Source organism: Hyperolius riggenbachi, chromosome 4 (genome assembly GCF_040937935.1).
Source record: "Hyperolius riggenbachi isolate aHypRig1 chromosome 4, aHypRig1.pri, whole genome shotgun sequence".
Classification (NCBI taxonomy): Eukaryota; Metazoa; Chordata; class Amphibia; order Anura; family Hyperoliidae; genus Hyperolius; species Hyperolius riggenbachi.
The window spans coordinates 25,054,878-25,074,194 of NC_090649.1; the positions used below are offsets into that span (position 1 = coordinate 25,054,878).

At 46.6% G+C, this 19,317-nt stretch overlaps 27 non-coding genes across 27 annotated transcripts; all 27 read left to right on the plus strand.

The window, feature by feature from the left end:
- The first annotated feature begins 1,112 nt into the window (after positions 1-1,112).
- Positions 1,113-1,185, plus strand: TRNAA-AGC (transfer RNA alanine (anticodon AGC)). The gene has a single exon. It is a non-coding gene; the product is annotated as a tRNA-Ala (tRNA).
- A 943-nt stretch (positions 1,186-2,128) lies between these two features.
- On the plus strand, positions 2,129-2,201 carry TRNAA-AGC (transfer RNA alanine (anticodon AGC)). Its single transcript has one exon. It is a non-coding gene; the product is annotated as a tRNA-Ala (tRNA).
- Positions 2,202-2,307: 106 nt separating this feature from the next.
- On the plus strand, positions 2,308-2,406 carry TRNAY-GUA (transfer RNA tyrosine (anticodon GUA)). Its single transcript has 2 exons — positions 2,308-2,344; positions 2,371-2,406. It is a non-coding gene; the product is annotated as a tRNA-Tyr (tRNA).
- Positions 2,407-3,145: 739 nt separating this feature from the next.
- On the plus strand, positions 3,146-3,218 carry TRNAA-AGC (transfer RNA alanine (anticodon AGC)). Its single transcript has one exon. It is a non-coding gene; the product is annotated as a tRNA-Ala (tRNA).
- Positions 3,219-3,324: 106 nt separating this feature from the next.
- Positions 3,325-3,423, plus strand: TRNAY-GUA (transfer RNA tyrosine (anticodon GUA)). The gene is made up of 2 exons: positions 3,325-3,361; positions 3,388-3,423. It is a non-coding gene; the product is annotated as a tRNA-Tyr (tRNA).
- A 1,754-nt stretch (positions 3,424-5,177) lies between these two features.
- TRNAA-AGC (transfer RNA alanine (anticodon AGC)) lies at positions 5,178-5,250 on the plus strand. The gene has a single exon. It is a non-coding gene; the product is annotated as a tRNA-Ala (tRNA).
- A 106-nt stretch (positions 5,251-5,356) lies between these two features.
- On the plus strand, positions 5,357-5,455 carry TRNAY-GUA (transfer RNA tyrosine (anticodon GUA)). The gene is made up of 2 exons: positions 5,357-5,393; positions 5,420-5,455. It is a non-coding gene; the product is annotated as a tRNA-Tyr (tRNA).
- A 918-nt stretch (positions 5,456-6,373) lies between these two features.
- On the plus strand, positions 6,374-6,472 carry TRNAY-GUA (transfer RNA tyrosine (anticodon GUA)). The gene is made up of 2 exons: positions 6,374-6,410; positions 6,437-6,472. It is a non-coding gene; the product is annotated as a tRNA-Tyr (tRNA).
- Positions 6,473-7,211: 739 nt separating this feature from the next.
- TRNAA-AGC (transfer RNA alanine (anticodon AGC)) lies at positions 7,212-7,284 on the plus strand. Its single transcript has one exon. It is a non-coding gene; the product is annotated as a tRNA-Ala (tRNA).
- Positions 7,285-8,227: 943 nt separating this feature from the next.
- Positions 8,228-8,300, plus strand: TRNAA-AGC (transfer RNA alanine (anticodon AGC)). Its single transcript has one exon. It is a non-coding gene; the product is annotated as a tRNA-Ala (tRNA).
- Positions 8,301-8,406: 106 nt separating this feature from the next.
- Positions 8,407-8,505, plus strand: TRNAY-GUA (transfer RNA tyrosine (anticodon GUA)). Its single transcript has 2 exons — positions 8,407-8,443; positions 8,470-8,505. It is a non-coding gene; the product is annotated as a tRNA-Tyr (tRNA).
- Positions 8,506-9,243: 738 nt separating this feature from the next.
- Positions 9,244-9,316, plus strand: TRNAA-AGC (transfer RNA alanine (anticodon AGC)). The gene has a single exon. It is a non-coding gene; the product is annotated as a tRNA-Ala (tRNA).
- Positions 9,317-9,422: 106 nt separating this feature from the next.
- TRNAY-GUA (transfer RNA tyrosine (anticodon GUA)) lies at positions 9,423-9,521 on the plus strand. Its single transcript has 2 exons — positions 9,423-9,459; positions 9,486-9,521. It is a non-coding gene; the product is annotated as a tRNA-Tyr (tRNA).
- Positions 9,522-10,259: 738 nt separating this feature from the next.
- On the plus strand, positions 10,260-10,332 carry TRNAA-AGC (transfer RNA alanine (anticodon AGC)). Its single transcript has one exon. It is a non-coding gene; the product is annotated as a tRNA-Ala (tRNA).
- Positions 10,333-10,438: 106 nt separating this feature from the next.
- TRNAY-GUA (transfer RNA tyrosine (anticodon GUA)) lies at positions 10,439-10,537 on the plus strand. Its single transcript has 2 exons — positions 10,439-10,475; positions 10,502-10,537. It is a non-coding gene; the product is annotated as a tRNA-Tyr (tRNA).
- A 738-nt stretch (positions 10,538-11,275) lies between these two features.
- On the plus strand, positions 11,276-11,348 carry TRNAA-AGC (transfer RNA alanine (anticodon AGC)). Its single transcript has one exon. It is a non-coding gene; the product is annotated as a tRNA-Ala (tRNA).
- Positions 11,349-12,292: 944 nt separating this feature from the next.
- Positions 12,293-12,365, plus strand: TRNAA-AGC (transfer RNA alanine (anticodon AGC)). The gene has a single exon. It is a non-coding gene; the product is annotated as a tRNA-Ala (tRNA).
- A 106-nt stretch (positions 12,366-12,471) lies between these two features.
- Positions 12,472-12,570, plus strand: TRNAY-GUA (transfer RNA tyrosine (anticodon GUA)). The gene is made up of 2 exons: positions 12,472-12,508; positions 12,535-12,570. It is a non-coding gene; the product is annotated as a tRNA-Tyr (tRNA).
- Positions 12,571-13,488: 918 nt separating this feature from the next.
- TRNAY-GUA (transfer RNA tyrosine (anticodon GUA)) lies at positions 13,489-13,587 on the plus strand. The gene is made up of 2 exons: positions 13,489-13,525; positions 13,552-13,587. It is a non-coding gene; the product is annotated as a tRNA-Tyr (tRNA).
- Positions 13,588-14,326: 739 nt separating this feature from the next.
- Positions 14,327-14,399, plus strand: TRNAA-AGC (transfer RNA alanine (anticodon AGC)). The gene has a single exon. It is a non-coding gene; the product is annotated as a tRNA-Ala (tRNA).
- Positions 14,400-15,343: 944 nt separating this feature from the next.
- TRNAA-AGC (transfer RNA alanine (anticodon AGC)) lies at positions 15,344-15,416 on the plus strand. Its single transcript has one exon. It is a non-coding gene; the product is annotated as a tRNA-Ala (tRNA).
- Positions 15,417-15,522: 106 nt separating this feature from the next.
- TRNAY-GUA (transfer RNA tyrosine (anticodon GUA)) lies at positions 15,523-15,621 on the plus strand. The gene is made up of 2 exons: positions 15,523-15,559; positions 15,586-15,621. It is a non-coding gene; the product is annotated as a tRNA-Tyr (tRNA).
- Positions 15,622-16,539: 918 nt separating this feature from the next.
- On the plus strand, positions 16,540-16,638 carry TRNAY-GUA (transfer RNA tyrosine (anticodon GUA)). Its single transcript has 2 exons — positions 16,540-16,576; positions 16,603-16,638. It is a non-coding gene; the product is annotated as a tRNA-Tyr (tRNA).
- Positions 16,639-17,376: 738 nt separating this feature from the next.
- TRNAA-AGC (transfer RNA alanine (anticodon AGC)) lies at positions 17,377-17,449 on the plus strand. Its single transcript has one exon. It is a non-coding gene; the product is annotated as a tRNA-Ala (tRNA).
- A 106-nt stretch (positions 17,450-17,555) lies between these two features.
- TRNAY-GUA (transfer RNA tyrosine (anticodon GUA)) lies at positions 17,556-17,654 on the plus strand. The gene is made up of 2 exons: positions 17,556-17,592; positions 17,619-17,654. It is a non-coding gene; the product is annotated as a tRNA-Tyr (tRNA).
- Positions 17,655-18,392: 738 nt separating this feature from the next.
- TRNAA-AGC (transfer RNA alanine (anticodon AGC)) lies at positions 18,393-18,465 on the plus strand. Its single transcript has one exon. It is a non-coding gene; the product is annotated as a tRNA-Ala (tRNA).
- Positions 18,466-18,571: 106 nt separating this feature from the next.
- TRNAY-GUA (transfer RNA tyrosine (anticodon GUA)) lies at positions 18,572-18,670 on the plus strand. The gene is made up of 2 exons: positions 18,572-18,608; positions 18,635-18,670. It is a non-coding gene; the product is annotated as a tRNA-Tyr (tRNA).
- The last annotated feature ends 647 nt before the right edge of the window (positions 18,671-19,317 follow it).

Here is a 19,317-nt window from a genome sequence, read left to right on the forward strand (position 1 = left end):
CTCCATTCCAATGAAACTGTGTGGCATTCCATCGTTAACTCTGACATCGCAGTTCCGCTCATCCGCCCGCGTCTCTTGCGCTGATGTGTATAGATGGGGGATTAGCTCAAATGGTAGAGCGCTCGCTTAGCATGCAAGAGGTAGCGGGATCGATGCCCGCATCCTCCACACACATGCTTTTCCATCTTGAACCCCAGAGACAAACACTCATTTTCTGCACCTTCCGCTCGCTAGGAATGAGGATCAAAGGCTGGCAAAACCTTAGCTGGGGCATTCTTCGATAGCTCAGCTGGTAGAGCGGCGGATTGTAGATTGACAAAATGTTGAGAAAACTGTAATCCTTAGGTCGCTGGTTCGATTCCGGCTCGAAGGAACTTTTACGTCACGTTGATAACACACCGTCTTTCTTGTTGACCCTTTCCCGTTTGCATCCCATGATACAACAGCGTCTTCCTTACTCCACCGCTTTAGTGGAAAACGGCCCACATCTCTGGCAAACCATTTTTGGGCTTCTACCTGCCAGGGTAATTACCTATTACTGTTACCCTGACTCAATTAAAAAAGGGGAGTCGGGCAGCTTGCTAGAAAGAGTTACAGAGTTCAGCTGGGTAGGGTTGAGGATCAAAGGCCAAAAAAGACTCTTGTGGGGTATCCTTTCATAGCTCAGTGGCCATCAAGTTCCCCCTTTTTAGCCTCACTGCACCTCAGTCCAGAGCACACAAAAAAAGCAACAAGGGCAAGAGTGCTTTCTCCCACTTTCCATTCCATCTACTAGGTCATTGGAGAAGAACTAAAGTCAGTAGCGACCCTTATTGGCAGCAGCCCACTACTTTGTTTGAAGACAAAGTGCTTTGTATTTGACTTAATACCTCTAGCGACCCGTTTTGTCTGCTTCCACTTTTGGGAGTCTGATTACTTTTTACCGGTTGTATCACACCTTTCTAAAATTCCTACTTTTTGTTGACCCCTTGCTCAACACTCTGTGAAGACAAAAGAAATGTTGTAAAATACACAGTCCTCCATTCCAATGAAACTGTGTGGCGTTCCATCGTTAACTCTGACATCGCAGTTCCGCTTATCCGCCCGCGTCTCTTGCGCAGATGTGTATAGATGGGGGATTAGCTCAAATGGTAGAGCGCTCGCTTAGCATGCGAGAGGTAGCGGGATCGATGCCCGCATCCTCCACACACATGCTTTTCCATCTTGAACCCCAGAGACAAACACTCATTTTCTGCACCTTCCGCTCGCTAGGAATGAGGATCAAAGGCTGGCAAAACCTTAGCTGGGGTATCCTTCGATAGCTCAGCTGGTAGAGCGGAGGACTGTAGATTGACAAAATGTTGAGAAAACTGTAATCCTTAGGTCGCTGGTTCGATTCCGGCTCAAAGGAACTTTTACGTCACGTTGATAACACACCGTCTTTCTTGTTGACCCTTTCCCGTTTGCATCCCATGATACAACAGTGTCTTCCTTACTCCACCGCTTTAGTGGAAAACGGCCCACATCTCTGGCAAACCATTTTTGGGCTTCTACCTGCCAGGGTAATTACCTATTACTGTTACCCTGACTCAATTAAAAAAGGGGAGTCGGGCAGCTTGCTAGAAAGAGTTACAGAGTTCAGCTGGGTAGGGTTGAGGATCAAAGGCCAAAAAAGACTCTTGTGGGGTATCCTTTCATAGCTCAGTGGCCATCAAGTTCCCCCTTTTTAGCCTCACTGCACCTCAGTCCAGAGCACAAAAAAAAGCAACAAGGGCAAGAGTGCTATCTCCCACTTTCCATTTCATCTACTAGGGCATTGGAGAAGAACTAAAGTCAGTAGCGACCCTTATTGGCAGCAGCCCACTACTTTGTTTGAAGACAAAGTGCTTTGTATTTGACTTAATACCTCTAGCGACCCGTTTTGTCTGCTTCCACTTTTGGGAGTCTGATTACTGTTTACCGGTTGTATCACACCTTTCTAAAATTCCTACTTTTTGTTGACCCCTTGCTCAACACTCTGTGAAGACAAAAGAAATGTTGTAAAATACACAGTCCTCCATTCCAATGAAACTGTGTGGCGTTCCATCGTTAACTCTGACATCGCAGTTCCGCTCATCCGCCCGCGTCTCTTGCGCAGATGTGTATAGATGGGGGATTAGCTCAAATGGTAGAGCGCTCGCTTAGCATGCGAGAGGTAGCGGGATCGATGCCCGCATCCTCCACACACATGCTTTTCCATCTTGAACCCCAGAGACAAACACTCATTTTCTGCACCTTCCGCTCGCTAGGAATGAGGATCAAAGGCTGGCAAAACCTTAGCTGGGGTATCCTTCGATAGCTCAGCTGGTAGAGCGGAGGACTGTAGATTGACAAAATGTTGAGAAAACTGTAATCCTTAGGTCGCTGGTTCGATTCCGGCTCGAAGGAACTTTTACGTCACGTTGATAACACACCGTCTTTCTTGTTGACCCTTTCCCGTTTGCATCCCATGATACAACAGCGTCTTCCTTACTCCACCGCTTTAGTGGTAAACGGCCCACATCTCTGGCAAACCATTTTTGGGCTTCTACCTGCCAGGGTAATTACCTATTACTGTTACCCTGACTCAATTAAAAAAGGGGAGTCGGGCAGCTTGCTAGAAAGAGTTACAGAGTTCAGCTGGGTAGGGTTGAGGATCAAAGGCCAAAAAAGACTCTTGTGGGGTATCCTTTCATAGCTCAGTGGCCATCAAGTTCCCCCTTTTTAGCCTCACTGCACCTCAGTCCAGAGCACAAAAAAAAAGCAACAAGAGCAAGAGTGCTTTCTCCCACTTTCCATTCCATCTACTAGGTCATTGGAGAAGAACTAAAGTCAGTAGCGACCCTTATTGGCAGCAGCCCACTACTTTGTTTGAAGACAAAGTGCTTTGTATTTGACTTAATACCTCTAGCGACCCGTTTTGTCTGCTTCCACTTTTGGGAGTCTGATTACTTTTTACCGGTTGTATCACACCTTTCTAAAATTCCTACTTTTTGTTGACCCCTTGCTCAACACTCTGTGAAGACAAAAGAAATGTTGTAAAATACACAGTCCTCCATTCCAATGAAACTGTGTGGCGTTCCATCGTTAACTCTGACATCGCAGTTCCGCTCATCCGCCCGCGTCTCTTGCACAGATGTGTATAGATGGGGGATTAGCTCAAATGGTAGAGCGCTCGCTTAGCATGCGAGAGGTAGCGGGATCGATGCCCGCATCCTCCACACGCATGCTTTTCCATCTTGAACCCCAGAGACAAACACTCATTTTCTGCACCTTCCGCTCGCTAGGAATGAGGATCAAAGGCTGGCAAAACCTTAGCTGGGGTATCCTTCGATAGCTCAGCTGGTAGAGCGGAGGACTGTAGATTGACAAAATGTTGAGAAAACTGTAATCCTTAGGTCGCTGGTTCGATTCCGGCTCGAAGGAACTTTTACGTCACGTTGATAACACACCGTCTTTCTTGTTGACCCTTTCCCGTTTGCATCCCATGATACAACAGCGTCTTCCTTACTCCACCGCTTTAGTGGAAAACGGCCCACATCTCTGGCAAACCATTTTTGGGCTTCTACCTGCCAGGGTAATTACCTATTACTGTTACCCTGACTCAATTGAAAAAGGGGAGTCGGGCAGCTTGCTAGAAAGAGTTACAGAGTTCAGCTGGGTAGGGTTGAGGATCAAAGGCCAAAAAAGACTCTTGTGGGGTATCCTTTCATAGCTCAGTGGCCATCAAGTTCCCCTTTTTAGCCTCACTGCACCTCAGTCCAGAGCACAAAAAAAAGCAACAAGGGCAAGAGTGCTATCTCCCACTTTCCATTTCATCTACTAGGGCATTGGAGAAGAACTAAAGTCAGTAGCGACCCTTATTGGCAGCAGCCCACTACTTTGTTTGAAGACAAAGTGCTTTGTATTTGACTTAATACCTCTAGCGACCCGTTTTGTCTGCTTCCACTTTTGGGAGTCTGATTACTTTTTACCGGTTGTATCACACCTTTCTAAAATTCCTACTTTTTGTTGACCCCTTGCTCAACACTCTGTGAAGACAAAAGAAATGTTGTAAAATACACAGTCCTCCATTCCAATGAAACTGTGTGGCGTTCCATCGTTAACTCTGACATTGCAGTTCCGCTCATCCGCCCGCGTCTCTTGCGCAGATGTGTATAGATGGGGGATTAGCTCAAATGGTAGAGCGCTCGCTTAGCTTGCGAGAGGTAGCGGGATCGATGCCTGCATCCTCCACACACATGCTTTTCCATCTTGAACCCCAGAGACAAACACTCATTTTCTGCACCTTCCGCTCGCTAGGAATGAGGATCAAAGGCTGGCAAAACCTTAGCTGGGGTATCCTTTGATAGCTCAGCTGGTAGAGCGGAGGACTGTAGATTGACAAAATGTTGAGAAAACTGTAATCCTTAGGTCGCTGGTTCTATTCCGGCTCGAAGGAACTTTTACGTCACGTTGATAACACACCGTCTTTCTTGTTGACCCTTTCCCGTTTGCATCCCATGATACAACAGCGTCTTCCTTACTCCACCGCTTTAGTGGAAAACGGCCCACATCTCTGGCAAACCATTTTTGGGCTTCTACCTGCCAGGGTAATTACCTATTACTGTTACCCTGACTCAATTAAAAAAGGGGAGTCGGGCAGCTTGCTAGAAAGAGTTACAGAGTTCAGCTGGGTAGGGTTGAGGATCAAAGGCTAAAAAAGACTCTTGTGGGGTATCCTTTCATAGCTCAGTGGCCATCAAGTTCCCCCTTTTTAGCCTCACTGCACCTCAGTCCAGAGCACAAAAAAAAAGCAACAAGGGCAAGAGTGCTTTCTCCCACTTTCCATTCCATCTACTAGGTCATTGGAGAAGAACTAAAGTCAGTAGCGACCCTTATTGGCAGCAGCCCACTACTTTGTTTGAAGACAAAGTGCTTTGTATTTGACTTAATACCTCTAGCGACCCGTTTTGTCTGCTTCCACTTTTGGGAGTCTGATTACTGTTTACCGGTTGTATCACACCTTTCTAAAATTCCTACTTTTTGTTGACCCCTTGCTCAACACTCTGTGAAGACAAAAGAAATGTTGTAAAATACACAGTCCTCCATTCCAATGAAACTGTGTGGCGTTCCATCGTTAACTCTGACATCGCAGTTCCGCTCATCCGCCCGCGTCTCTTGCGCAGATGTGTATAGATGGGGGATTAGCTTAAATGGTAGAGCGCTCGCTTAGCATGCGAGAGGTAGCGGGATCGATGCCCGCATCCTCCACACACATGCTTTTCCATCTTGAACCCCAGAGACAAACACTCATTTTCTGCACCTTCCGCTCGCTAGGAATGAGGATCAAAGGCTGGCAAAACCTTAGCTGGGGTATCCTTCGATAGCTCAGCTGGTAGAGCGGAGGACTGTAGATTGACAAAATGTTGAGAAAACTGTAATCCTTAGGTCGCTGGTTCGATTCCGGCTCGAAGGAACTTTTACGTCACGTTGATAACACACCGTCTTTCTTGTTGACCCTTTCCCGTTTGCATCCCATGATACAACAGCGTCTTCCTTACTCCACCGCTTTAGTGGAAAACGGCCCACATCTCTGGCAAACCATTTTTGGGCTTCTACCTGCCAGGGTAATTACCTATTACTGTTACCCTGACTCAATTAAAAAAGGGGAGTCGGGCAGCTTGCTAGAAAGAGTTACAGAGTTCAGCTGGGTAGGGTTGAGGATCAAAGGCCAAAAAAGACTCTTGTGGGGTATCCTTTCATAGCTCAGTGGCCATCAAGTTCCCCCTTTTTAGCCTCACTGCACCTCAGTCCAGAGCACAAAAAAAAAGCAACAAGGGCAAGAGTGCTTTCTCCCACTTTCCATTCCATCTACTAGGTCATTGGAGAAGAACTAAAGTCAGTAGCGACCCTTATTGGCAGCAGCCCACTACTTTGTTTGAAGACAAAGTGCTTTGTATTTGACTTAATACCTCTAGCGACCCGTTTTGTCTGCTTCCACTTTTGGGAGTCTGATTACTTTTTACCGGTTGTATCACACCTTTCTAAAATTCCTACTTTTTGTTGACCCCTTGCTCAACACTCTGTGAAGACAAAAGAAATGTTGTAAAATACACAGTCCTCCATTCCAATGAAACTGTGTGGCATTCCATCGTTAACTCTGACATCGCAGTTCCGCTCATCCGCCCGCGTCTCTTGCGCTGATGTGTATAGATGGGGGATTAGCTCAAATGGTAGAGCGCTCGCTTAGCATGCAAGAGGTAGCGGGATCGATGCCCGCATCCTCCACACACATGCTTTTCCATCTTGAACCCCAGAGACAAACACTCATTTTCTGCACCTTCCGCTCGCTAGGAATGAGGATCAAAGGCTGGCAAAACCTTAGCTGGGGCATCCTTCGATAGCTCAGCTGGTAGAGCGGCGGATTGTAGATTGACAAAATGTTGAGAAAACTGTAATCCTTAGGTCGCTGGTTCGATTCCGGCTCGAAGGAACTTTTACGTCACGTTGATAACACACCGTCTTTCTTGTTGACCCTTTCCCGTTTGCATCCCATGATACAACAGCGTCTTCCTTACTCCACCGCTTTAGTGGAAAACGGCCCACATCTCTGGCAAACCATTTTTGGGCTTCTACCTGCCAGGGTAATTACCTATTACTGTTACCCTGACTCAATTAAAAAAGGGGAGTCGGGCAGCTTGCTAGAAAGAGTTACAGAGTTCAGCTGGGTAGGGTTGAGGATCAAAGGCCAAAAAAGACTCTTGTGGGGTATCCTTTCATAGCTCAGTGGCCATCAAGTTCCCCCTTTTTAGCCTCACTGCACCTCAGTCCAGAGCACACAAAAAAAGCAACAAGGGCAAGAGTGCTTTCTCCCACTTTCCATTCCATCTACTAGGTCATTGGAGAAGAACTAAAGTCAGTAGCGACCCTTATTGGCAGCAGCCCACTACTTTGTTTGAAGACAAAGTGCTTTGTATTTGACTTAATACCTCTAGCGACCCGTTTTGTCTGCTTCCACTTTTGGGAGTCTGATTACTTTTTACCGGTTGTATCACACCTTTCTAAAATTCCTACTTTTTGTTGACCCCTTGCTCAACACTCTGTGAAGACAAAAGAAATGTTGTAAAATACACAGTCCTCCATTCCAATGAAACTGTGTGGCGTTCCATCGTTAACTCTGACATCGCAGTTCCGCTTATCCGCCCGCGTCTCTTGCGCAGATGTGTATAGATGGGGGATTAGCTCAAATGGTAGAGCGCTCGCTTAGCATGCGAGAGGTAGCGGGATCGATGCCCGCATCCTCCACACACATGCTTTTCCATCTTGAACCCCAGAGACAAACACTCATTTTCTGCACCTTCCGCTCGCTAGGAATGAGGATCAAAGGCTGGCAAAACCTTAGCTGGGGTATCCTTCGATAGCTCAGCTGGTAGAGCGGAGGACTGTAGATTGACAAAATGTTGAGAAAACTGTAATCCTTAGGTCGCTGGTTCGATTCCGGCTCAAAGGAACTTTTACGTCACGTTGATAACACACCGTCTTTCTTGTTGACCCTTTCCCGTTTGCATCCCATGATACAACAGCGTCTTCCTTACTCCACCGCTTTAGTGGAAAACGGCCCACATCTCTGGCAAACCATTTTTGGGCTTCTACCTGCCAGGGTAATTACCTATTACTGTTACCCTGACTCAATTAAAAAAGGGGAGTCGGGCAGCTTGCTAGAAAGAGTTACAGAGTTCAGCTGGGTAGGGTTGAGGATCAAAGGCCAAAAAAGACTCTTGTGGGGTATCCTTTCATAGCTCAGTGGCCATCAAGTTCCCCCTTTTTAGCCTCACTGCACCTCAGTCCAGAGCACAAAAAAAAGCAACAAGGGCAAGAGTGCTATCTCCCACTTTCCATTTCATCTACTAGGGCATTGGAGAAGAACTAAAGTCAGTAGCGACCCTTATTGGCAGCAGCCCACTACTTTGTTTGAAGACAAAGTGCTTTGTATTTGACTTAATACCTCTAGCGACCCGTTTTGTCTGCTTCCACTTTTGGGAGTCTGATTACTTTTTACCGGTTGTATCACACCTTTCTAAAATTCCTACTTTTTGTTGACCCCTTGCTCAACACTCTGTGAAGACAAAAGAAATGTTGTAAAATACACAGTCCTCCATTCCAATGAAACTGTGTGGCGTTCCATCGTTAACTCTGACATCGCAGTTCCGCTCATCCGCCCGCGTCTCTTGCGCAGATGTGTATAGATGGGGGATTAGCTCAAATGGTAGAGCGCTCGCTTAGCATGCGAGAGGTAGCGGGATCGATGCCCGCATCCTCCACACACATGCTTTTCCATCTTGAACCCCAGAGACAAACACTCATTTTCTGCACCTTCCGCTCGCTAGGAATGAGGATCAAAGGCTGGCAAAACCTTAGCTGGGGTATCCTTCGATAGCTCAGCTGGTAGAGCGGAGGACTGTAGATTGACAAAATGTTGAGAAAACTGTAATCCTTAGGTCGCTGGTTCGATTCCGGCTTGAAGGAACTTTTACGTCACGTTGATAACACACCAGCTTTCTTGTTGACCCTTTCCCGTTTGCATCCCATGATACAACAGCGTCTTCCTTACTCCACCGCTTTAGTGGAAAACGGCCCACATCTCTGGCAAACCATTTTTGGGCTTCTACCTGCCAGGGTAATTACCTATTACTGTTACCCTGACTCAATTAAAAAAGGGGAGTCGGGCAGCTTGCTAGAAAGAGTTACAGAGTTCAGCTGGGTAGGGTTGAGGATCAAAGGCCAAAAAAGACTCTTGTGGGGTATCCTTTCATAGCTCAGTGGCCATCAAGTTCCCCCTTTTTAGCCTCACTGCACCTCAGTCCAGAGCACAAAAAAAAGCAACAAGGGCAAGAGTGCTTTCTCCCACTTTCCATTCCATCTACTAGGTCATTGGAGAAGAACTAAAGTCAGTAGCGACCCTTATTGGCAGCAGCCCACTACTTTGTTTGAAGACAAAGTGCTTTGTATTTGACTTAATACCTCTAGCGACCCGTTTTGTCTGCTTCCACTTTTGGGAGTCTGATTACTTTTTACCGGTTGTATCACACCTTTTTAAAATTCCTACTTTTTGTTGACCCCTTGCTCAACACTCTGTGAAGACAAAAGAAATGTTGTAAAATACACAGTCCTCCATTCCAATGAAACTGTGTGGCGTTCCATCGTTAACTCTGACATCGCAGTTCCGCTCATCCGCCCGCGTCGCTTGCGCAAATGTGTATAGATGGGGGATTAGCTCAAATGGTAGAGCGCTCGCTTAGCATGCGAGAGGTAGCGGGATCGATGCCCGCATCCTCCACACACATGCTTTTCCATCTTGAACCCCAGAGACAAACACTCATTTTCTGCACCTTCCGCTCGCTAGGAATGAGGATCAAAGGCTGGCAAAACCTTAGCTGGGGTATCCTTCGATAGCTCAGCTGGTAGAGCGGAGGACTGTAGATTGACAAAATGTTGAGAAAACTGTAATCCTTAGGTCGCTGGTTCGATTCCGGCTTGAAGGAACTTTTACGTCACGTTGATAACACACCAGCTTTCTTGTTGACCCTTTCCCGTTTGCATCCCATGATACAACAGCGTCTTCCTTACTCCACCGCTTTAGTGGAAAACGGCCCACATCTCTGGCAAACCATTTTTAGGCTTCTACCTGCCAGGGTAATTACCTATTACTGTTACCCTGACTCAATTAAAAAAGGGGAGTCGGGCAGCTTGCTAGAAAGAGTTACAGAGTTCAGCTGGGTAGGGTTGAGGATCAAAGGCCAAAAAAGACTCTTGTGGGGTATCCTTTCATAGCTCAGTGGCCATCAAGTTCCCCCTTTTTAGCCTCACTGCACCTCAGTCCAGAGCACAAAAAAAAGCAACAAGGGCAAGAGTGCTTTCTCCCACTTTCCATTCCATCTACTAGGTCATTGGAGAAGAACTAAAGTCAGTAGCGACCCTTATTGGCAGCAGCCCACTACTTTGTTTGAAGACAAAGTGCTTTGTATTTGACTTAATACCTCTAGCGACCCGTTTTGTCTGCTTCCACTTTTGGGAGTCTGATTACTTTTTACCGGTTGTATCACACCTTTTTAAAATTCCTACTTTTTGTTGACCCCTTGCTCAACACTCTGTGAAGACAAAAGAAATGTTGTAAAATACACAGTCCTCCATTCCAATGAAACTGTGTGGCGTTCCATCGTTAACTCTGACATCGCAGTTCCGCTCATCCGCCCGCGTCGCTTGCGCAGATGTGTATAGATGGGGGATTAGCTCAAATGGTAGAGCGCTCGCTTAGCATGCGAGAGGTAGCGGGATCGATGCCCGCATCCTCCACACACATGCTTTTCCATCTTGAACCCCAGAGACAAACACTCATTTTCTGCACCTTCCGCTCGCTAGGAATGAGGATCAAAGGCTGGCAAAACCTTAGCTGGGGTATCCTTCGATAGCTCAGCTGGTAGAGCGGAGGACTGTAGATTGACAAAATGTTGAGAAAACTGTAATCCTTAGGTCGCTGGTTCGATTCCGGCTCGAAGGAACTTTTACGTCACGTTGATAACACACCGTCTTTCTTGTTGACCCTTTCCCGTTTGCATCCCATGATACAACAGCGTCTTCCTTACTCCACCGCTTTAGTGGAAAACGGCCCACATCTCTGGCAAACCATTTTTGGGCTTCTACCTGCCAGGGTAATTACCTATTACTGTTACCCTGACTCAATTAAAAAAGGGGAGTCGGGCAGCTTGCTAGAAAGAGTTACAGAGTTCAGCTGGGTAGGGTTGAGGATCAAAGGCCAAAAAAGACTCTTGTGGGGTATCCTTTCATAGCTCAGTGGCCATCAAGTTCCCCCTTTTTAGCCTCACTGCACCTCAGTCCAGAGCACAAAAAAAAGCAACAAGGGCAAGAGTGCTATCTCCCACTTTCCATTTCATCTACTAGGGCATTGGAGAAGAACTAAAGTCAGTAGTGTCCCTTATTGGCAGCAGCCCACTACTTTGTTTGAAGACAAAGTGCTTTGTATTTGACTTAATACCTCTAGCGACCCATTTTGTCTGCTTCCACTTTTGGGAGTCTGATTACTTTTTACCGGTTGTATCACACCTTTCTAAAATTCCTACTTTTTGTTGACCCCTTGCTCAACACTCTGTGAAGACAAAAGAAATGTTGTAAAATACACAGTCCTCCATTCCAATGAAACTGTGTGGCGTTCCATCGTTAACTCTGACATCGCAGTTCCGCTCATCCGCCCGCGTCTCTTGCGCAGATGTGTATAGATGGGGGATTAGCTCAAATGGTAGAGCGCTCGCTTAGCATGCGAGAGGTAGCGGGATCGATGCCCGCATCCTCCACACACATGCTTTTCCATCTTGAACCCCAGAGACAAACAATCATTTTCTGCACCTTCCGCTCGCTAGGAATGAGGATCAAAGGCTGGCAAAACCTTAGCTGGGGTATCCTTCGATAGCTCAGCTGGTAGAGCGGAGGACTGTAGATTGACAAAATGTTGAGAAAACTGTAATCCTTAGGTCGCTGGTTCGATTCTGGCTCGAAGGAACTTTTACATCACGTTGATAACACACCGTCTTTCTTGTTGACCCTTTCCCGTTTGCATCCCATGATACAACAGCGTCTTCCTTACTCCACCGCTTTAGTGGAAAACGGCCCACATCTCTGGCAAACCATTTTTGGGCTTCTACCTGCCAGGGTAATTACCTATTACTGTTACCCTGACTCAATTAAAAAAGGGGAGTCGGGCAGCTTGCTAGAAAGAGTTACAGAGTTCAGCTGGGTAGGGTTGAGGATCAAAGGCCAAAAAAGACTCTTGTGGGGTATCCTTTCATAGCTCAGTGGCCATCAAGTTCCCCCTTTTTAGCCTCACTGCACCTCAGTCCAGAGCACAAAAAAAAAGCAACCAGGGCAAGAGTGCTTTCTCCCACTTTCCATTCCATCTACTAGGTCATTGGAGAAGAACTAAAGTCAGTAGCGACCCTTATTGGCAGCAGCCCACTACTTTGTTTGAAGACAAAGTGCTTTGTATTTGACTTAATACCTCTAGCGACCCGTTTTGTCTGCTTCCACTTTTGGGAGTCTGATTACTTTTTACCGGTTGTATCACACCTTTCTAAAATTCCTACTTTTTGTTGACCCCTTGCTCAACACTCTGTGAAGACAAAAGAAATGTTGTAAAATACACAGTCCTCCATTCCAATGAAACTGTGTGGCGTTCCATCGTTAACTCTGACATCGCAGTTCCGCTCATCCGCCCGCGTCGCTTGCGCAGATGTGTATAGATGGGGGATTAGCTCAAATGGTAGAGCGCTCGCTTAGCATGCGAGAGGTAGCGGGATCGATGCCCGCATCCTCCACACACATGCTTTTCCATCTTGAACCCCAGAGACAAACACTCATTTTCTGCACCTTCCGCTCGCTAGGAATGAGGATCAAAGGCTGGCAAAACCTTAGCTCGGGTATCCTTCGATAGCTCAGCTGGTAGAGCGGAGGACTGTAGATTGACAAAATGTTGAGAAAACTGTAATCCTTAGGTCGCTGGTTCGATTCCGGCTCGAAGGAACTTTTACGTCACGTTGATAACACACCGTCTTTCTTGTTGACCCTTTCCCGTTTGCATCCCATGATACAACAGCGTCTTCCTTACTCCACCGCTTTAGTGGAAAACGGCCCACATCTCTGGCAAACCATTTTTGGGCTTCTACCTGCCAGGGTAATTACCTATTACTGTTACCCTGACTCAATTAAAAAAGGGGAGTCGGGCAGCTTGCTAGAAAGAGTTACAGAGTTCAGCTGGGTAGGGTTGAGGATCAAAGGCCAAAAAAGACTCTTGTGGGGTATCCTTTCATAGCTCAGTGGTCATCAAGTTCCCCCTTTTTAGCCTCACTGCACCTCAGTCCAGAGCACAAAAAAAAAGCAACAAGGGCAAGAGTGCTATCTCCCACTTTCCATTTCATCTACTAGGGCATTGGAGAAGAACTAAAGTCAGTAGCGACCCTTATTGGCAGCAGCCCACTACTTTGTTTGAAGACAAAGTGCTTTGTATTTGACTTAATACCTCTAGCGACCCGTTTTGTCTGCTTCCACTTTTGGGAGTCTGATTACTTTTTACCGGTTGTATCACACCTTTCTAAAATTCCTACTTTTTGTTGACCCCTTGCTCAACACTCTGTGAAGACAAAAGAAATGTTGTAAAATACACAGTCCTCCATTCCAATGAAACTGTGTGGCGTTCCATCGTTAACTCTGACATCGCAGTTCCGCTCATCCGCCCGCGTCTCTTGCGCAGATGTGTATAGATGGGAGATTAGCTCAAATGGTAGAGCGCTCGCTGAGCATGCGAGAGGTAGCGGGATCGATGCCCGCATCCTCCACACACATGCTTTTCCATCTTGAACCCCAGAGACAAACATTCATTTTCTGCACCTTCCGCTCGCTAGGAATGAGGATTAAAGGCTGGCAAAACCTTAGCTGGGGTATCCTTCGATAGCTCAGCTGGTAGAGCGGAGGACTGTAGATTGACAAAATGTTGAGAAAACTGTAATCCTTAGGTTGCTGGTTCGATTCCGGCTCGAAGGAACTTTTACGTCACGTTGATAACACACCGTCTTTCTTGTTGACCCTTTCCCGTTTGCATCCCATGATACAACAGCGTCTTCCTTACTCCACCGCTTTAGTGGAAAACGGCCCACATCTCTGGCAAACCATTTTTGGGCTTCTACCTGCCAGGGTAATTACCTATTACTGTTACCCTGACTCAATTAAAAAAGGGGAGTCGGGCAGCTTGCTAGAAAGAGTTACAGAGTTCAGCTGGGTAGGGTTGAGGATCAAAGGCCAAAAAAGACTCTTGTGGGGTATCCTTTCATAGCTCAGTGGCCATCAAGTTCCCCCTTTTTAGCCTCACTGCACCTCAGTCCAGAGCACACAAAAAAAGCAACAAGGGCAAGAGTGCTTTCTCCCACTTTCCATTCCATCTACTAGGTCATTGGAGAAGAACTAAAGTCAGTAGCGACCCTTATTGACAGCAGCCCACTACTTTGTTTGAAGACAAAGTGCTTTGTATTTGACTTAATACCTCTAGCGACCCGTTTTGTCTGCTTCCACTTTTGGGAGTCTGATTACTTTTTACCGGTTGTATCACACCTTTCTAAAATTCCTACTTTTTGTTGACCCCTTGCTCAACACTCTGTGAAGACAAAAGAAATGTTGTAAAATACACAGTCCTCCATTCCAATGAAACTGTGTGGCGTTCCATCGTTAACTCTGACATCGCAGTTCCGCTCATCCGCCCGCGTCTCTTGCGCAGATGTGTATAGATGGGGGATTAGCTCAAATGGTAGAGCGCTCGCTTAGCATGCGAGAGATAGCGGGATCGATGCCCGCATCCTCCACACACATGCTTTTCCATCTTGAACCCCAGAGACAAACACTCATTTTCTGCACCTTCCGCTCGCTAGGAATGAGGATCAAAGGCTGGCAAAACCTTAGCTGGGGTATCCTTCGATAGCTCAGCTGGTAGAGCGGAGGACTGTAGATTGACAAAATGTTGAGAAAACTGTAATCCTTAGGTCGCTGGTTCGATTCCGGCTCAAAGGAACTTTTACGTCACGTTGATAACACACCGTCTTTCTTGTTGACCCTTTCCCGTTTGCATCCCATGATACAACAGCGTCTTCCTTACTCCACCGCTTTAGTGGAAAACGGCCCACATCTCTGGCAAACCATTTTTGGGCTTCTACCTGCCAGGGTAATTACCTATTACTGTTACCCTGACTCAATTAAAAAAGGGGAGTCGGGCAGCTTGCTAGAAAGAGTTACAGAGTTCAGCTGGGTAGGGTTGAGGATCAAAGGCCAAAAAAGACTCTTGTGGGGTATCCTTTCATAGCTCAGTGGCCATCAAGTTCCCCCTTTTTAGCCTCACTGCACCTCAGTCCAGAGCACAAAAAAAAAGCAACAAGGGCAAGAGTGCTATCTCCCACTTTCCATTCCATCTACTAGGTCATTGGAGAAGAACTAAAGTCAGTAGCGACCCTTATTGGCAGCAGCCCACTACTTTGTTTGAAGACAAAGTGCTTTGTATTTGACTTAATACCTCTAGCGACCCGTTTTGTCTGCTTCCACTTTTGGGAGTCTGCTTACTTTTTACCGGTTGTATCACACCTTTCTAAAATTCCTACTTTTTGTTGACCCCTTGCTCAACACTCTGTGAAGACAAAAGAAATGTTGTAAAATACACAGTCCTCCATTCCAATGAAATTGTGTGGCGTTCCATCGTTAACTCTAACATCGCAGTTCCGCTCATCCGCCCGCGTCTCTTGCGCAGATGTGTATAGATGGGGGATTAGCTCAAATGGTAGAGCGCTCGCTTAGCATGCGAGAGGTAGCGGGATCGATGCCCGCATCCTCCACACACATGCTTTTCCATCTTGAACCCCAGAGACAAACACTCATTTTCTGCACCTTCCGCTCGCTAGGAATGAGGATCAAAGGCTGGCAAAACCTTAGCTGGGGTATCCTTCGATAGCTCAGCTGGTAGAGCGGAGGACTGTAGATTGACAAAATGTTGAGAAAACTGTAATCCTTAGGTCGCTGGTTCAATTCCGGCTCGAAGGAACTTTTACGTCACGTTGATAACACACCGTCTTTCTTGTTGACCCTTTCCCGTTTGCATCCCATGATACAACAGCGTCTTCCTTACTCCACCGCTTTAGTGGAAAACGGCCCACATCTCTGGCAAACCATTTTTGGGCTTCTACCTGCCAGGGTAATTACCTATTACTGTTACCCTGACTCAATTAAAAAAGGGGAGTCGGGCAGCTTGCTAGAAAGAGTTACAGAGTTCAGCTGGGTAGGGTTGAGGATCAAAGGCCAAAAAAGACTCTTGTGGGGTATCCTTTCATAGCTCAGTGGCCATCAAGTTCCCCCTTTTTAGCCTCACTGCACCTCAGTCCAGAGCACAAAAAAAAAGCAACAAGGGCAAGAGTGCTATCTCCCACTTTCCATTCCATCTACTAGGTCATTGGAGAAGAACTAAAGTCAGTAGCGACCCTTATTGGCAGCAGCCCACTACTTTGTTTGAAGACAAAGTGCTTTGTATTTGACTTAATACCTCTAGCGACCCGTTTTGTCTGCTTCCACTTTTGGGAGTCTGCTTACTTTTTACCGGTTGTATCACACCTTTCTAAAATTCCTACTTTTTGTTGACCCCTTGCTCAACACTCTGTGAAGACAAAAGAAATGTTGTAAAATACACAGTCCTCCATTCCAATGAAATTGTGTGGCGTTCCATCGTTAACTCTGACATCGCAGTTCCGCTCATCCGCCCGCGTCTCTTGCGCAGATGTGTATAGATGGGGGATTAGCTCAAATGGTAGAGCGCTCGCTTAGCATGCGACAGGTAGCGGGATCGATGCCCGCATCCTCCACACACATGCTTTTCCATCTTGAACCCCAGAGACAAACACTCATTTTCTGCACCTTCCGCTCGCTAGGAATGAGGATCAAAGGCTGGCAAAACCTTAGCTGGGGTATCCTTCGATAGCTCAGCTGGTAGAGCGGAGGACTGTAGATTGACAAAATGTTGAGAAAACTGTAATCCTTAGGTCGCTGGTTCAATTCCGGCTCGAAGGAACTTTTACGTCACGTTGATAACACACCGTCTTTCTTGTTGACCCTTTCCCGTTTGCATCCCATGATACAACAGCGTCTTCCTTACTCCACCGCTTTAGTGGAAAACGGCCCACATCTCTGGCAAACCATTTTTGGGCTTCTACCTGCCAGGGTAATTACCTATTACTGTTACCCTGACTCAATTAAAAAAGGGGAGTCGGGCAGCTTGCTAGAAAGAGTTACAGAGTTCAGCTGGGTAGGGTTGAGGATCAAAGGCCAAAAAAGACTCTTGTGGGGTATCCTTTCATAGCTCAGTGGCCATCAAGTTCCCCCTTTTTAGCCTCACTGCACCTCAGTCCAGAGCACAAAAAAAAGCAACAAGGGCAAGAGTGCTTTCTCCCACTTTCCATTCCATCTACTAGGTCATTGGAGAAGAACTAAAGTCAGTAGCGACCCTTATTGGCAGCAGCCCACTACTTTGTTTGAAGACAAAGTGCTTTGTATTTGACTTAATACCTCTAGCGACCCGTTTTGTCTGCTTCCACTTTTGGGAGTCTGATTACTTTTTACCGGTTGTATCACACCTTTCTAAAATTCCTACTTTTTGTTGACCCCTTGCTCAACACTCTGTGAAGACAAAAGAAATGTTGTAAAATACACAGTCCTCCATTCCAATGAAACTGTGTGGCGTTCCATCGTTAACTCTGACATCGCAGTTCCGCTCATCCGCCCGCGTCTCTTGCGCAGATGTGTATAGATGGGGGATTAGCTCAAATGGTAGAGCGCTCGCTTAGCATGCGAGAGGTAGCGGGATCGATGCCCGCATCCTCCACACACATGCTTTTCCATCTTGAACCCCAGAGACAAACACTCATTTTCTGCACCTTCCGCTCGCTAGGAATGAGGATCAAAGGCTGGCAAAACCTTAGCTGGGGTATCCTTCGATAGCTCAGCTGGTAGAGCGGAGGACTGTAGATTGACAAAATGTTGAGAAAACTGTAATCCTTAGGTCGCTGGTTCGATTCCGGCTCGAAGGAACTTTTACGTCACGTTGATAACACACCGTCTTTCTTGTTGACCCTTTCCCGTTTGCATCCCATGATACAACAGCGTCTTCCTTACTCCACCGCTTTAGTGGAAAACAGCCCACATCTCTGGCAAACCATTTTTGGGCTTCTACCTGCCAGGGTAATTACCTATTACTGTTACCCTGACTCAATTAAAAAAGGGGAGTCGGGCAGCTTGCTAGAAAGAGTTACAGAGTTCAGCTGGGTAGGGTTGAGGATCAAAGGCCAAAAAAGACTCTTGTGGGGTATCCTTTCATAGCTCAGTGGCCATCAAGTTCCCCCTTTTTAGCCTCACTGCACCACAGTCCAGAGCACAAAAAAAAGCAACAAGGGCAAGAGTGCTATCTCCCACTTTCCATTTCATCTACTAGGGCATTGGAGAAGAACTAAAGTCAGTAGCGACCCTTATTGGCAGCAGCCCACTACTTTGTTTGAAGACAAAGTGCTTTGTATTTGACTTAATACCTCTAGCGACCCGTTTTGTCTGCTTCCACTTTTGGGAGTCTGATTACTTTTTACCGGTTGTATCACACCTTTCTAAAATTCCTACTTTTTGTTGACCCCTTGCTCAACACTCTGTGAAGACAAAAGAAATGTTGTAAAATACACAGTCCTCCATTCCAATGAAACTGTGTGGCGTTCCATCGTTAACTCTGACATCGCAGTTCCGCTCATCCGCCCGCGTCTCTTGCGCAGATGTGTATAGATGGGGGATTAGCTCAAATGGTAGAGCGCTCGCTTAGCATGCGAGAGGTAGTGGGATCGATGCCCGCATCCTCCACACACATGCTTTTTTATCTTGAACCCCAGAGACAAACACTCATTTTCTGCACCTTCCGCTCGCTAGGAATGAGGATCAAAGGCTGGCAAAACCTTAGCTGGGGTATCCTTCGATAGCTCAGCTGGTAGAGCGGAGGACTGTAGATTGACAAAATGTTGAGAAAACTGTAATCCTTAGGTCGCTGGTTCGATTCCGGCTCGAAGGAACTTTTACGTCACGTTGATAACACACCGTCTTTCTTGTTGACCCTTTCCCGTTTGCATCCCATGATACAACAGCGTCTTCCTTACTCCACCGCTTTAGTGGGAAACGGCCCACATCTCTGGCAAACCATTTTTGGGCTTCTACCTGCCAGGGTAATTACCTATTACTGTTACCCTGACTCAATTAAAAAAGGGGAGTCGGGCAGCTTGCTAGAAAGAGTTACAGAGTTCAGCTGGGTAGGGTTGAGGATCAAAGGCCAAAAAAGACTCTTGTGGGGTATCCTTTCATAGCTCAGTGGCCATCAAGTTCCCCCTTTTTAGCCTCACTGCACCTCAGTCCAGAGCACAAAAAAAAGCAACAAGGGCAAGAGTGCTTTCTCCCACTTTCCATTCCATCTACTAGGTCATTGGAGAAGAACTAAAGTCAGTAGCGACCCTTATTGGCAGCAGCCCACTACTTTGTTTGAAGACAAAGTGCTTTGTATTTGACTTAATACCTCTAGCGACCCGTTTTGTCTGCTTCCACTTTTGGGAGTCTGATTACTTTTTACCGGTTGTATCACACCTTTTTAAAATTCCTACTTTTTGTTGACCCCTTGCTCAACACTCTGTGAAGACAAAAGAAATGTTGTAAAATACACAGTCCTCC